This window comes from Nesoenas mayeri (assembly GCF_963082525.1).
Source record: "Nesoenas mayeri genome assembly, chromosome: 11".
NCBI classification, from domain to species: Eukaryota; Metazoa; Chordata; class Aves; order Columbiformes; family Columbidae; genus Nesoenas; species Nesoenas mayeri.
Window position 1 is genome coordinate 12,185,258 of NC_137563.1, and position 16,910 is coordinate 12,202,167.

At 39.4% G+C, this 16,910-nt stretch overlaps 1 long non-coding RNA gene across 6 annotated transcripts; it reads left to right on the plus strand.

Annotated features, from left to right (window-relative positions):
- Positions 1-351: 351 nt before the first annotated feature.
- LOC308044354 lies at positions 352-14,644 on the plus strand. 6 transcript variants are annotated; one of them, XR_013922595.1, is made up of 7 exons: positions 352-620; positions 3,888-4,235; positions 5,159-5,236; positions 5,617-5,726; positions 7,494-7,598; positions 13,096-13,165; positions 13,587-14,644. It is a non-coding gene; the product is annotated as an uncharacterized lncRNA (long non-coding RNA). The 6 variants fall into 6 exon arrangements; XR_013922596.1 differs by having other exon boundaries at positions 4,184-4,235; XR_013922599.1 differs by lacking the exon at positions 352-620 and having other exon boundaries at positions 649-4,026; positions 4,184-4,235.
- Positions 14,645-16,910: the final 2,266 nt, after the last annotated feature.

A 16,910-nucleotide genomic window follows, 5' to 3' on the forward strand; every position in this document is an offset into this window, starting at 1 on the left:
ATATATATTTGAAGATACATCTCTGCTTACAGGTTACTAAAGGTAAGTTCTAGTACCCAAAAAAGTGTTAGAACAAGGACAGTACAATGACATAAACAAGTCACATTTGTGTTTTATTCTGTGAGGCAAAATGGAGGGATTCTGATGTATTATTTACTAGCTAGGAATGAGTCCTAAATGTGGCTTTTCATTCCACTCAGACAGTGGCTCACCAGCTTTTGGTTTGCACACAAACCAGCAAAATATCTTCCTCTTGATTTAATTTCCAGCTTGTTCCAGCTTTCCACCTTCCTTCTGTAAATACAGTGTGTCTTTACTCAACATCTCTGAACGCAAGGGAAACTCGGGTGGAACTCAGAGCTATGGGTAGGAAGTGAACTTAAGCTAAGGGAGATAGTACTTGAATATTTTATGTGTTATTTCTTCTTCTTCTTCTGTCACAAATGCACTTTATAACCATAGGGCAATGTTGCACTCTCCAGAAATATCTGAACTCAACCCCAAAATGTCCACAATACAGGAGGGACAGGAGTATAAAAGTACCTGTGCAGCCTGTTTTTCAGACAACAGCCGTGAAGTGCCACAGTGGTTTTAACCTCCCCATTTCTTTTTGCTTCAAGGTAAGTGTGTGTGACTTGGTGTCATGTGGCTGTAACTTAGCACTGGAATGAAACCATTGCCTAGTATACGTAGTCAGATATTCCAAAAACAACAGAATAGTCTTCTCTTTGTGCCGTGACTGTGACTGTCTGGTGAATGTCATCTGTGTTAAAGTGCTTTTAACTTGTTGCCCAACAGAAAATGTGTCATAGCAGCACTTTGTTAGTATTAACATTTTTCTGGCCATATCCATTGCAGTTTCCAGGGTCTTATCTTATGTTTCTGGCTTTGGAATTTGACATCTCTGGATTTCTAGAAACAGAGTTTGTTAGTCTTTCATGCATTTAATAAACACATATCCCACAGCAGACTTTATTTTGTCTTTTGCCTGGGGGCTATGCACACACAGCACAGCATAAACTTTGCTAGCTGTACTTGATTTCAAGAAGTGGAAGTAATTAATAAGGTGAAATCCTTAGTGTACACAAGTTTGGACCAGGAGGAATTAATATTCTATGAAGTTTGCATTAAAAAAGGGCATTTCTGGCTGTCTTTAAATGTAACATGATTTCATATAAATATATTCCTAAGGCTTTTGTATTGACATTTCTTTTTGCCAGTGCTCCATGATTTGCAGATGTGTTGTTCCTCAACAGAAATAACTGGCTTGGCTATTTTGTAATGTTATTGTGAGAAAACCCCCAAATAATGCTATTTAGAATCACCTTCTATGAAGTTTACTATTCCACCGATACTGATCTTTGGCAGATGCAAAAAATTGCAGACTGACAGAATTGACCTGCCGGAGCACTTAAACAGGAGTGAAAACAATGAACAGGGGGATTGAGCAATCTGTGTGGAACATTGAGTTCTCCAGGTGGGACTTTGCAGCCACATGTCCCCAAGAAGGGGTTACCAGTATAGATCAGGCGTATGTAATACCTAAGGAAGCATTAATCAGCTCCTCGACTCGTTAGCAGGCTGCAAAATGCTCTCAGGAGCAGTCTGCCAAAGAATGCTGATGATCAAGTGATTCTTAACTTGCATTTCATTGGGGAAATGTGTTGTCAGTCAATATCTCGCCAAGCAGGTTTAATGGGGTAGAGATTCTGGGAAAACTGGTGGGACTGGAAGTAAGTAGCACTCTTCTAATATTAAAATTGAGTTAGGCTTCTGAATAGAAAGTGATTATTTGCCTAATTTCCCCTCAGATGTTCTAATATACACATGGGTCCAAAGCTAATTCTCTGACCATTTAATAGCTTTCAGCTGGTTAAGATGCAGACCTTGGGATTGGGGGGTTGGGGAGCAATGACAGCTTGTGGCTGGGAAATCAGGTAAGTAGGAAACTTGAGAGGTTTTTTGTTCCTTCTATAATATTTTTCTTCATGATTTCTTTTATTTCCAGTTCTTTCATTCCTTTGTGATTTATTATTTCTATGAATGTTTCTCAAAAAGCTGCTATTCCTGCTTGTAGCATAGAGCAGAATGGTGAGAAGTGGTTTGTAATGTCATTTTAAAAAAATATTTTCCATGATGCCTAAAAAATAGGATGGATGAGAAATTATCTTTGTCTTTTCAGAAAACTGGCTTACACTTGTTTTCCTGTTGGGAGACTGTAGATAACCCAGAGATAGGGGCTGTCAGCTTTGGAAGCCCTTGCTTGGAAAAGCAAGGATTTGAAGTCTCAGCCAACATTACTTCTCCCCAGGTATCTGAGTTAATGAACATAAATAGAAACCAGATAATTTTAAAACACCTGTAGTAAAGCAATTTCCTTTACAAAGCGGATTTTGCTGCCATCTCTCTCAGATTCTGACTACGCGTCCCCCACGGGAGAGGAAACTTCAGCATCCAATGGAAGATCTCAGCAGGCAGGATTTTTTTAATTTTATTTTTATTTTTAAACAAAATGTAGCTAGTTACACTTCCCGTTTTGGTTTTAGGGTATGTAAAGAAACTTCAAACCAACCCAACCCACCAAGCAAACAAACAACCTTTATTTCCCCCAAATGAATCAATTTGGAATATTTTTGAGCAGACCAACTTTCCCTGTACCTGTGTGTGCCTGGTATAACCCGTTTGCTGTTTGCATTGTCCAAAGACTTCCCAGTATTTAAGATCCTCATTCCTGAAGGTACCATGTTTTAAAAAAAAAAAAAAAAATCTACCAATCTATTGAGGAGTTCCTCAAGTGCATCCACAACTGAAGCCGGTCTCAGTGTTTGCATTAAGCATTTTGCATTTCAGTCATTGTTCAGAGTGCCTGTGGTATACAGGTACGTGATGATTAAGCTGTTTTAAGTAATGCTGTAGCCAAAGAGCCCAGTGACTTTGAGAAGCAGGGGAGTCGTGGCTGTGGTGATGTCCCACGTGTTCTGGCAATTCCTTTGTTGGTGTTGGATAAGTTGTATCAGGGTAATCGAAACTTGGGACTTCATCTCAAACTGAGCAAGCCCTGTGGTGCTTCTTGTTTTATACTGTAACTTTTCTTGATATTACCCCATTCCGATGTAGAGGTGGGCCTCAGCAAAGAGGAAGAAAATAATGAAATAATTTTGGTTGGAAAAGACCTTTAAGATCATGGAGTCCAACTGTTCCCCCACCCCTGGCACTGTACCGTGTCTCTGAGAACCTCATTTCTGTGTCTGTTCAACCCCTCCAGGGATGGTGACTCCAGCACTGCCCTGGGCAGCCTGTTCCAATGCCCAACAGCTCTTTGGGGAAGAAATTGTTCCCCAGATCCAACCTCAGCCTCCCCTGGCACAACTGGAGAGATGTGCATCTGCACCACATTCCTCATGCTGGCAAGTTCAGGCCAGCTGCTGCGGCCATGTGTAAAGACGGGCAGTAGATCAGGACCCAGTGACACTAAGAAAGGGGCTGATGGGGAAGAACATGCTGCTTTTTGTTTTGTTTTGGTTTTATTTTTTAATGGAGAAACAAATGCTAGTTTGGTAATCAGCCAGCTGACCCTACTGGGGGAGTGCTGTAGGTTTGCAATAAGAGAAGCTGAGGATGTCTTGAATGATTTTTTTTCTCTGTCACAGACCTTGCTTTGTGTCTCCACAACATTTACGTGCATTCACTCCTGCCGCCTCTCCAGCAGCAAGGCCAGATCCAGCCAATTCGGTATCGACAGATAAATCACTAGGGCTTTTCTAATGGAGCCAGCACTGCTGACCAGGAGGTGTTTGTCCCCCCTGGTTTATTTTTGTCTGAGTAATGCACAGAAACTTGATAATGCTTTGAGATTGTTTCTCCTCTTTTTTTTTTTTTCCCCCCAGTGGAATTTCCGAATTCCACAAAACTCCGCAATGGGACTCATTGCAGAATCATTTAATTTGGAAAGGACCTCCTCAGATCAACTAGTCCAACCGAAGCAGGGTCAGCTGCTGCAGGTTGTCCAGAATTGTGTCACATCAGGTATGGAGACTTAGACCTTCACTCTCAGCAGCGTGCTACGGTGTCTGGCCACCATCACAGTAAATTTAACAAACAAACACACACACAACGACAAACCTGAAACACAAGTGGTTTCTTGTGTGGAGATGACACTTCCTGTTTGTTTTTTTTTTAACAGTCTGACTCCAGTGTGTTATTCAGGAAAACCTTGGCTTTGTCAGCAATGACAGGTACTGACGTTTTCTCTGTCCTCTCTTCTGTCACACTCTATGGAACTTTTATGCCATTCTTCCACTTTTGCGCTCTGCTTTGGCCAAAGCAGGCTCTCATTTTGTGCCATTTTGTGCCATTGTTCCTTTGGTGTAGGTTAGCCAGGAATTTGGAGACATCAGCAGCTTTGTTAGTAGCAGTTACCAGCATAGTCAGGTAGCTGGGAGCAAAAACAAGAAAATGAATTTTGATGGTCAGAAGAGCAAACCAGTGGAGGGTTTGGCGGGGGGAACAGCCCTTGGCGTCCCAGTAAAATCCCAAGTGCTTCTAAATACCTGTTGTTTCCTAAAAATTCTCTTTATCAGCACAGGACACTTTGTAACATCAAATGGCAAGCACAGCTATAAGAAATTTCTGAGTATAAGCAAATTGTTCGGCTGAATGTATTTTTCTGGAACTTATTGCCATCTCTGTGTTCCTGTTATCTCATATTCCTAATTTAGATTTGTGATCTCTGAGGGGTTCATTTGAACATACTCTTTACTAGCACTTTAAAAATGTCAGGCATATGCTTGTCAAATTTAGAGCTGGTTTAAGCACAATTATGCATGCATTTAAGCATAGTAGTTAAGTGATTTCATGAACTATATCAGTAAGTTTATACTAATATAATTACACTGATACTAGCACGTTTTATGAATTAACTGTATTTGTTTCCAAACAAGTGTAGTCGTATTGGTACAAAATCTGTGCAAAGACAAACTTTCCTTTTGCTAATTATACAGTATTACAGAGGTGGGATATGTTTTGCAAGCTCCTAGAATCTCAGAATCATTTCAGTTGGAAGAAACCCTCAAGAGCACTGAATCCAACCATTCCCCCAGCCCTGGCACTACCCCATGTCCCTGAGAACCTCATCTCTGTGTCTGTTCAACCCCTCCAGGGATGTTGATGCATCATAATATCCTTTTTCTTAAACAAGAGGACACTGGGGACTTGGAACAAGATACTTCAGTAAAAAGTGGGTGTATATTTTTTTTTCTTTTTTTTTTCAAGGGGTGTTTTTGTTTGTTTGAGGGGTTTGGTTTTTTGGTGGTTTTTTTGTTCGTTGGTTGTTTTGGGGATATTTGTTTGAGGGGAATAGGGAACCGTAGATTTCAAGGAAGCAGCGTGCTTAGCAGCAATCCATGAATTATTTCAAATGTACCATAGTCAAAAAAAAAGTCAGAATGAGTTTCTCCGGATGCTGACGGGGAGCAGCAGAACAGCGGTCCTGCTGCAAGAGCCCCATCCCTCTGCTTGCTTCTCTCTGCATGCTGAAGTAATGTGACAACCTGCAGCCCCTGGTGTGACGTTCCCAGAATTAAATATCAAAATTAGCCTTTTCCTTCTGTTTCCCAGCTCTGCAAGGGCTGCCATCTCCAGCCTTTGGGAAAACTACTCTACTTGTCTGCTGCTGCCACCGACAGCTGTGTCAGCCCCGATCCATCTCAGAGATGCATCTTCCAGGGGTGAGCCTACATTTCTGTATTTGAACTGAACAGAAAGGCAGGCCAGAGCCTGAGCTGCCAGCTCTCTCCACAAAAAGCAATTTTATTTTGAGAGGAATGCAGTAAAAAGTCCAGTCTTGTCTGGAGCAGATGTCATCTCCACTCCAACTGCTTTGCTGGGTGAGGAGCCTCCCAGGATCAAATTCTCAGTGATTCACTTTAGGGACTAAACTGGCATGGGCACAAACATTTGGATAGAACTTCCTATCAAAGCATCTGTTTTTTAAAATTAATGTGTTTGTTTCAGTAATGTTTGGAGGGGGAAAATGTAAAATCTTCAAAAATTGAAAGTGTATTTTGGTTTGCCTTTCCCACCTCATTTTACATTTGATAGTGTAAATGATCTTGCTTGACTTTCAGACTTCAGCTGTTATTATTTTCTGTATGTTGAGGTGGCTCTCTTTTCAGCAGTTCCAGCCAGGTGCCGGAATTGCTGTTTGGTCCCAGCTCACTCTGAAGCGTTTCTTTCCCTTTGGGTGCGGTGCCGATGTGCAGGATTTACTGCGCTTGTGCTTGGGGGGATGTGACAGTTGTGTCCCCTGCTCCCAGTACAGGGCCACCCGCTGACACTGGGGCCGCTGCTGGCTGGCCCAGTCTTTTCTCCTCTGTTTGAAATACAAACATCAAAGTGAAAGAAATGTTCTAGTAAACTTGTTTTGAAACTCTGAAAGAAAACTTTCCTTTTCCCATGTGTTTTCCATTTTGTTAGTTTTGCAATATCAACTTTTTATCCCAGTTCAGACTTCTTTTTTTTTTTTTTCAAAAACAAAACAAAACAAAAATCTAGTGTTTTCCTGGAACAGAAATCCCATTTTCACACATTCATTTCCATTGATTTTTGTGAGACTACTCACATACATAAACAGCTACAAAATGTTATTGAAACCACTGCCATAAATCTTGAAATAGGTTAAAAGTGTTCTCTCAAACTGGGGATAATAAATTCTGGATATAATGAAATTGTTCATAACTTTTTTTTTGGAAAAAAACAAGACTGCATTTCCCCTAGTGATTTACAACAGCTAAATTCACTTTACATTTAAAATTATGTAAAATACTTGTATAAACAACCAGTGATGCTGTGTTGGCCATAGTGCCATCTAATTAAATATTTACCTCTGTATGTGATGGCTGATGTGCCAGCTGCGACCTTGGCCAGCCAACCTGTGCCTCCACACTCTCGCCGGGCTCTGGCACTTCTGGCTTGGATTTTATTGCCAAAAATCTCTTTGCCAGGTGAAAATGTCTGTCTCTGAAGTTCCCCGGAGAGGCAAATTCCCCTACGCTTGGCAGTTTGCTGCACCAGTGCCTCCTCCTCTCTGTGTGTAAATGTTTCTGTTTGCTCTACGAGCCTTTTGCCTCCGCTCTGCTCTAAATATTCCTCATTTAATGAAGTGAAGTTCTTTAATTACTATTTTTCATTGTGGAATGGCTCACGGTCCCTTGGCTTTTTGATAGTATCAGGCTGAAAGGGAGAAAAAAAATCCTTTAAACAATTTTCTGACTCCCTCTAGAGGATTTCTCTCCAAGCCCAGAAATAGCTGCGCAGTGGGAGAAGCCAAGCGTTCAGTCCCTGCTCCGGCACAGCCAGGTTTCAGTGCCGATTACATCTTTTCCAGTACCCACAGACTGCCTTTTTTTTTTTTCTTGTCAGTTGCTGCTAACGTCTCCCACATTTTATTCCCACTGTTCTTTAAATATAAATACTCACTGTCTATTTTTCCTTAGGCAAGACCAGCCTGGCGTTCTCTGCGGCAGGGCCACGCTGCAGCCATCGCTGCCCATGAACAGCCGTTCCTGTGATGTGCTCGCTCCTCTGGACCAAATTTGCAGGTACTGTCAAGTAGAAAGCTTAATTTTAACACCTTTTTCTCTGACACGTGTTTAAGTGACAAGGAATTTATTCCTCATCTTTCAGATGCTTTATCTTATGTAACCATTCAGTACCATTATCTTGTTTAACCATTTCAGATGCATTATCATGTTTAACCAGGGGAATATTGCTAGCAATGGTAGGAACAAGCAGTCTCAGACTCTTCTTACTACCCCTTTTCAGTCGAAAATTCTTTCAGGCTTTTCCTTAGCCTGTGGATAAGTGCTAAGGGCTGGATTAATGCTGCACTAAATCATTCTCAATTTGATAGAGGTTGCAGCCACCTCTAATTCACCCTTTTATTTCCTAAAGGAAATGTTAGCTAGAACAATCACTTTAAAAGCAGTAGCTAATGACGGGCAATATCATTTGATTCTTTTAACATACTTACAATCATGAGAGAAGTAAATCACAGTGTAACCAACTAACATTGCCATGGGTCCCTTGGACAAGGAGTCTTCCTCCTCAGTCCTGTATGCTCAGTTCCACTGTTTGATTTTTCCTTCTTTCTGGAGATCTGGGAGGTGAGTCCTCAATCCGTTTCCCATCCCTGTGTGTAGGGCAGGGGGTACTGGGTTGGGTTTTTTCCCCTTTTTTTAACCCATACCCCACAGGTCTGATGTTTTCTGGAGGGTAATGCAGGACCCAAGCAAAGGGGCCGTGGTCACTGATTTATCAAGTAGCCGGTCCTGAGTTCATGTGCCTGTTTACTTCCCCATCCTGGCTTGTGCTGTGCCTTATTAGTGGTGAAAAGCATGTAGAAAGAGATAGGAAGCTTTAGAATTATCCGTAATGGAGGTGCTGACCCGCTTAGCCACATATGTTTGGACAGAAATTGTGTACAGAATCATAGAAAATGATTCCATGATTCTATACACAATTACTCCTGAAATTAAAATGCTGAATACCAAAATAAATTTTAAAGGGACTGTCATGCTAGTGATGTTAGATATACTCTTTTCGATATTTCCTAAAACTCCTTTTTAAAAGGTGCTTGTAAGTGCCTAGAAGCCATGTAGCTTCTGTGTGCTTATAAAAGTTTATTTATGTCCTGTCAGTTATAGGTTAAGGGTTGTTACTCCATCGCATCACGAGGGGCCCAGAGGAACATCATGTTCACGTATTTAGGGAAGTGGGGAGCTGAAATAGCTCTTCTGCAGCACTCAGAGCACAATCTGGAGCGAATAGTTGAGCTTTTCTGCCACCAAGCGAAGCTGAGCGCAAAGTGATGAGTGACTGACTCATCTCCTCCCCATAGGCATCATCTCCTGTGACTGATGGTGCTTTAAAATTTCATTTTCTTCATTACAATTTCTACTTGTTTCTTCAAATTCTTCTCTCGTTTCAAAGCTTGTCATTTGATTCACTTAAAGCATGCATTTGGTTATGCCCCAAACCACAGGTGTTTGCTTAGTAGTAGTGCATTATTGTTAATGGAAACAGTAAATAGATCCAGAGTCCTCTTCGTGCTGTTGAGGAGGTGGAACGTGTCTGTGACCACAGTTACCAGCCTGGGGAAAGCTCATGAATTTATTCCACTTTGAGCTCACATCACTTTTTAACCTTTGAAAGGAGCAGGCACAGAAGAGATTTGATATTTCTGTTTGTACAGAGGACCCTGTCCGGTGGTTAATTGTACGAGTGCCTGCGGGAAACCCTCACTTGTATTAGTTGTGCTGCATAAATCACCTTTATCTCTTTGATTGTTTGCTGAGCAATGGCTTGTTAGAGAAGGCCAAAAAACTTTACACTTTTACTCAGAGATTCAATGAACTAGAGAGTAAATCTATGGCTTTTTCACAGAGTCTTCTGTGTGCTTTTTTACAGAACATATATTTTAAATGTGTAGCCATTATAGGAAATGGTACAGAAATAAAAACAATACTAGGCTTTGCCTCCTGTATAGTAATAAAACTTGTATGTTGTCTCCACTAACTTGTACCTGAGTAGGCTGTTAAAACACTGTTCATACTGCAATGCAAGATAAACCTGTTCAAGGGCATCTATTACCTGAAACCTCTCCTTGTTTCCATATACTGTTGCCAGTGGGGTAAAAATTCACAGAATCGTAGAAAAGTTGTAGGGCTGTAGCTGTGTAAGAGATAAGGAACATTTGGAAAGAGCAGAAGGCACCTAAACATGCCACTCAAGTTATAATATTTCTGTTCAGTTGGCACTTTACTCAACGGTAGCATTTAGAAATGTTTTCTGTTGATCTAGAGGAGGAGAAATACCTTATTTTCTTTACAGGCCGTATGATAGCTGTACCTTGGAGTCCCCAGCTGACGGTGTTCAGTCCGTCAGCATCTTTTTGGGCTGGCAGCCGCCGTTTTGGGGGGTAGAGTGTGTTTGTGGTGAGCCCGCGGTGTCCAGCACAGCCCATGGCCCTTTGCTCCTGCAACTTTTGCTGCTCTATGGAGCTTGGGAGGAAACGTTAGAGAAGACAGCTGAGCACAAATCAATATTTTCTTGACAGTCTTGATCCTCTTCCTCTCTTTCCAATTTATATCTGTCCTCCAGGGATGACAAATCACAGTGTAGGAACCAGAGAGGTTTTCCATCTGCTGGGTTACGGTGTGGCTTTGGGGGTGTTTTTTTCTTGTAATTCCATGGCCAAAATGGATTAATCGGTATATTTCCTTCACTGTTAAACCCTTTGGGATCCTTTAGATTTTTCAAGTTCTCCCATTGCTGGAATAGGAGTGAAGCTGTAATTATTTTTTCCCTGTTCTCAGGTTAATTTTTAGTCATTAAGATTGTTCATCTAAATGATGAAATTAGAACAATTCATGCTATTGGAAGCGCTGCATGAAACCTCACTTGTTACAGGACTGATCATGTGAGGAAAGCGCTCTATCATCAAAGGTCACATTTATTTTCTTTTGTGGTTTCAGCCTTGCTCCAAATGTGATTTCTTGTGTGGATGCTGTTCTTTAAATACAGCTTTAGCTGAAAAAGTTACAGAGTCTTATTTATTATGTACATGTTGAGGTATTGCAAAGCCTCACGAAAGACATGGGACAGCCAGAAGTTTATTTGCATTCTTTCAGCAAAAAAATCACACACCCTTTTTAGCAAATAAATGTTTGTGTAACATTTTAATTTGATTTTATAGCAGTTAGTTTTGTTTGCAGCTCTGTTTCCTAGATATTGCTTCCTGATTAACCATGAAGATTTCAACTGTGACATTCTTATTATTTTACGTTATCTGTCTCTCAGAAAAACATAGAATTAGGAAATAATTTAAAGTATTTTATGTTGAGCAGTTACTGTAAGACAGCCTTACTGTTAAGCTTCAAGGTTCAATATTGCCTTTGACATTTTTCTCTTTGTGTGTCTTTTTAATTTTGGAGTCTTGCTGAGGTGCAGTTTTTAAATTACCTGGATAGTGCCGTGGCCATTGTACCCATCACATTGTCGAAGCAGCTGGACAAACGTGGTCCAGTCCTCTTCTGCCGTGCAAATCATTTAATAGCTGAGGTGGAAACTTGCAGAGCTCCTTTATCGAGCAGGAGAGATCAAATCTCATTTTTATATTGCCTTTCATGTATTTTTCCCAAAGCTGCTTTTTTGTATTGCTCAGGAGGGACCACTCAGATTATCTGTACTTGTGCGGTGTCACACAGGCAAATTGTGACCAGCTTTATTTCTGACTCACTCTGGAATTAGGATGAACTGATCATGGATGGTGGAAGTCAATCCCACCAAAATAAACCTCTGAGCTTTTGTGAGCACTTTGAAATACGTACCTGGAGGATCATGTAGGGAAAGGAGATGTCGTAGTATCTACAATTGGGAGTGGTTAGACTGCATTGAGCCATGAGATAAGATGCTTCAATATAATATCATTATTAACATGTTACATGGGGAAATAATTCATTTTCTCTTCTTTTTAGAGGTTCTGATCCTCTGAATCAAATTCCATCTTTGGAAGGGAACCCATGTTTCCAAAAACAATCCATACAAGTTTCAGAGGACTCATGGTTGTAAAAAGCACCACTCTCTTCTGTTCTTGTACAACAAAGCTGTGCAGCTCTGCTCTCCCAGAACAGCTTATGACATGGCAACTTCTATTCAGAGCAGAAGATTATAAAGTCCAGAGAACAGCAAATTCAAGCCTGTGTATCAAATTGAGATCACGTTGTTTGTGTTTGTGCTGAGTGACTGATTATGTTTCTAAAAAATTTTGGTTTTTTTTCTTTTTAACATTGAACATAATTTCAGGCACGTGAAACATCTAAAGATAATTTTAGCGAGGGGATTTTGGAACATGGATGTGTTTATTTCTTATTGATGAACTGCTGTTTTGATACTACTGTGTATACAATAAGCCGAATTCTTCTGCTCTTCAAACTGTTAGGAAGCTTTTTATGGGAACAATTTCAAAGGAGACAAAAAGGAATCCTAATATGTTCTCAGTATGGAAAGACTTGCGTGAATTTAATTTTAAAATCCACAAGGTGGAACCTTTCATGAAGACACTTATTCCTAACAAAGAGGATTAATTTTACCAAGTGGCAGTGCTGTGTCACACTATTCCAATGCTGGGATTTTAATGATGATGTAGGAACAATAACCATAACATTCTTTTCTCATTTCGTGTTTTTCAAATGGAACAATGTGGTTTCCATGTTTTTTCAGAAGTTTGTGACATGCTGTGAATTTTATGACATTTTATTTTAATTGTTAGTGATGACCAACTTGGTTCAGTATTTCAGAATCACTCTGGCTAAAGAAACTTTGCTGTTTCCGGGATGCAAGTAAATTTTAAAGTAATTTTAAAGAATGCACGTTAGTTCTTGTAGTTTTACATTAATCTTCAGAAGTTGAGCTTTCTTAGTTGTGCCGTACTATGAAAAAATACTAAGTCTAATGATAAGATAATAGACTATATACATGTACGTATATATGAAGCTTTTAGGCCTGAATGGACATTAATTCGTATTCAAATTTTTGAACCTGTTGAAGTTTGTACATATATTTCTTGCATTTCAGCACACAGACCAGGTAGATATTTAGGATCTACCTCCTGTAATCTTTTCTCAATAAAAAAGGCAGGAAAGCAAAGTCTAAATTAAATTGTTCAGTTGAAAGCATTCATTTGCAAGTTGGATTTTGACATTTTTAAACTTGAAAACCTATCTTCTCCCCCACATAGTGCATCTAGAGGAGAGGCAAATTTATGAGTTGTGAGTATTGTCAAGAATATATTCACGAATATACTGGGGTTTTTCTTCTTGGCCTGGTTTGTTTGCTTCTTTACTAAAAATAGTAGCTTTGAGTTTCCAGGCCTCTCTCGGCATGTTTTGATTAAAGTTGTCTCCTTCCACCCCAGTTTTTTTGCAGTAGCTTGTCTTAATTTGAACCTAAAAAATTCAGAGCAATGGTACGGGGATGGATATTATCACTTTGATGAGTGGGAAGTCCTGATGTGACTGAAGTTGTTGTGTTTGACAGATGATGGCACCTCATCCATTCTCATCTCCGGGGATTTCGGCTGCAGCCACGGTTGGTGCTACAGTCCATGGTAAGAACCTTTGCACAGGAAAGATCTGCAGTTCAGCTGCACGTTAAGCATTAAGGACCTTCTTCAAACCAAAAAACTCTTAGGGAAGTTGTCCTGTGAACATTCCCCAGGATCATTAGGGCATAAAAACTGCAGCTTTCAAGAGTGGGATGGAAAAAGCTACATTTCACTGCAGAGACAGAGTGAACTGGAGGATCCACTGTGTTATTCATCTGTTCAAGAAAGCAGGGCCGCCATCTAGTATGGCAAAACTAATGGGTTTCCTGTAAAGATGAAGATGATAATAATTAATATTCTAGCAAAAGTGCATTTGTGCTGAAGTTTGTGTATTTGTGATGGGACTGCATGGTGAGCATGGCAAATGTACCTCTGATATTTGCATGAATGCACAACTTAAAAACCATTTAATACTCTTTTGCAGCATCTCAACTCCTTCTAGGACAGAAGTAACTAAAGGGGAAACCTTGAAGAGCCTCATGGATGTTCTGCAGGATGTAACACAAAATGTGTCCACGCAGGACACAGCAGCTCCACATTTCGCTGTGACCATGTTCTTCATGCTACTATCAATGCTCTTTGGTTAAAAGTCTACGGGAAACATGATAAAAAGAAAAACCTAGAAAATGTCACGATGACAAGAAACCCTCCTCCATCTCCACCACCATCAGTTTTGACACTCCAACCCAGATATTTCTGTATTTTATATGTTTATGAGTCTACTCAGCTGGCAACAGCACCGAAAGGGCTGGTCTTAGTATTTCAAACTGCTACTGCAAAAAATGAAAATAAGACTCTTGAACAGTTAGTGATTTAGTGAACTCTTGGAAGAATGGTTTTTAAAAAAAGAACGTTAAATATCAACCCAGAACCTACCAGCAAAATGATGAAAACGTTGCACAAGCCTAAGAAGGTGGAACATCGAGCTGTAGACAAAGTCACCGTGGGAATGATGGACACGTTATGGAGAGAGTGTTAAACAAACTGCATCTCCCTCTCCATCTCTCTGGCCACTCAGTCTGGGAGAGAAACTGAAATCAGGAAAATAAGATATTGGATTAACCTACTTGATGATTTTGTCATCAATTAAATATATATGTTGATAGTTATGTTGAGAAAAATATTCCAGCTTTTAAGAATGGTGAAAAGACTATAAAAATAGTTAAATACCAATATTTGGAATATCGTCGTTGTCTTTCTTTGAGGTTTAAATGATCAATTTTCAGTTTTGTCAGCCATCCAAACCAGATATAACTATTTATCCCAGTAATTAACATTTATCATTCCTAACTGCTTTTACTTACATGTGTTATGTGACAATGGTAAGTTGGAAAATAAAGAGTAATGCTCAGTGGTTTTTTTTTCCAGATTTTACTGTTTCACATGTGCAGGTAAGAGATGACGACTCCAGTCACTCACATTTTTACAATGTACTTGATGTTCTATGCTAATGGCACAATAATAAATTTGGTCCCACAATTTCTCCTTTTTTGTGTGTGTGTGTGTGGACATATTCCAACTTAAATTTCATCCTTTGAAAATATGTTCCTACTTAAAAATAGCACCATGCGATATTTACATTTTTCTGCTGCTTGTTGCCAGATTTTTGGAGCTCTAGACTGCTGCTGTTTTCCTACTGTTTATTTGGCTTTTCTTTTGGTTCTGGTTAAATTCTTAGAAGGCTTCTGTCAGATATTGTTCTTTCTTGAAACGTAGCCTTCTGCATGGTTTAAAAGCTGAAAATGGGAGGAGTTTTTTTATTTTTTTTAAACATAAAGATGTTTTTAAACTCAATATATTCACCTGAATGTCTTAGTTCAGTACCCATGATGTACTTCAGTGCTTTTTCCATCAAAAATGGGTTCATACCATGATACAAGACTTGTATTCAGAGAAATACAATGTGCACATTCTTGGTATTTTAATACCAGATAAAGAAAACTATTTTATTTTATATTTAATTTAAAAATATGTTTCTAAATTTCCATTTTAGTCATTATTTCATAAATTGGGCATATTAGTTAAAAATATTTTCTTAAAACACATTTTTCTTCTGCATGATGAAAATTAAAAGCTTTAAACCATTGACCTTTAATGGATGCAAATATAAGTGGTAAAATAAATAAAAATACAATGTGGAGAGAGCAAAAAACATCCCAGGAAGCAACAGAGTTTTGGTCCTGACTGTTGTGGGACAGAGTTTCATAAATATGGAGAAGCTTGGTAAGGGGGATGGAAACTGAAGTTGGTGGGGTCAGAACTGACCTGATGAAGGAAAGTTTGGGAACAGCCGGGATAAGGAATTGGGAATCTCATTTGTCTGCTCTGGGAGGAGCAATCACAATGAATTTTTCTGCTTTTCCGCTTAGAACTGTACAGAAACAAATGGGCTTTTTGATTGTGTGGAGTAGCTGCGTAAATTCTTAATTAGAAACAAATGAATTTTCAGTATGTGGTTTATTTAAATTGTTGACAACTTTGATTTTTCATTTATGATTTATTATTATTATTGATGTTTCTTGTTGGAAGTTAATAATTCCTGTCCCTTCAGTGGGTCGCTGCAGCTCTGAGGCAGGAAAATAACAAACAGTGAATACTCTGAACCACGGGGTTTATTTCAAGTGCAGGATTTTTGGAGAGTCACGTTCTTTCAGAACAGGCGCCTTATTTTCTCCTGCTTGTATCCATATAGGCTGATATAGACGTGTGTTTTGGTGAGGAGGGGTATTTTATAGCAAACACACCGCCTCTATTATGCGGGAGCGCAACTTGTGGCAGAGGTTTGTGGCCATAACGTGCTTGGACTCGCGCCCATCGAGGGGAATAAATGGTTTGTAAGAATTTCTGCAGGACCTGAGGAAAGAGTCACTTGTGAGTTCGCAGGGTTTGGATGCAGAAATGGAAACAACCTCTGTGGTGAATGGATTTTATGCATCTGAGGAGCCATGTGCTCGCTGCTGGTTTGCAGAGTGTTTAGACGAGGACCCATAAGCCACTTTCCAGGTCCTTCAGAAATAACCAGGGAATGATGGAAATGTCACAACCAGATGCTCCTTAATTGGCTCCATTAAATCCTTTTTTTTTTTTTTTTTTTTAATTTGACATGAAAAGCTCTACCAGGGTGTAAATCTTTAAAAGGGGACGTGGCTCTGGTACCGTCATTAAAGGCTAAATCATCTAGATTGGAATCCACAGCGAACTGAAGAGCTTCAAAAAACGAGAATAAAAGCATTATCAAACAATTGACTTCAGGTGAGTGTAATTATTAATGTTGTAGTAGGGTGTTCTTCAAAGCGTTGTCATTTTTTACCACTCTTCATATAATTTAAACATCTTTAACTTTTCTGCTTTGTAGAAACATTTGTATAAATCTGAGCAACTTAAATGTTTGTAGGTAATAATTGCATAATTTGTTAATATATGCATAAATTTGTGCCGTAGAGCAAATACTCTGAAAGTTGGTAAATACAAGATCAGCTTGATTGGTTTTGGTTTTTTTAAAGGAAATAAAATATTTTGAGGAAGATTCTTTAGATTGATACATATTGTCCAGTTGTAATTTTACGTGAATTGTGCTTAGTTTGAGTATGTAGATTTACATTATAGACTATGGTTTGTGGAATCATAAAGGGATAAAGTACGTTTAACTTAGTTCTGAGAAAAGCAATATAGCACAGCACTTCAATTGTGATGATTTGTGCCTATTTTTACCATGAAACAAACACTAAATTGTCCTGGTGAGCAATTA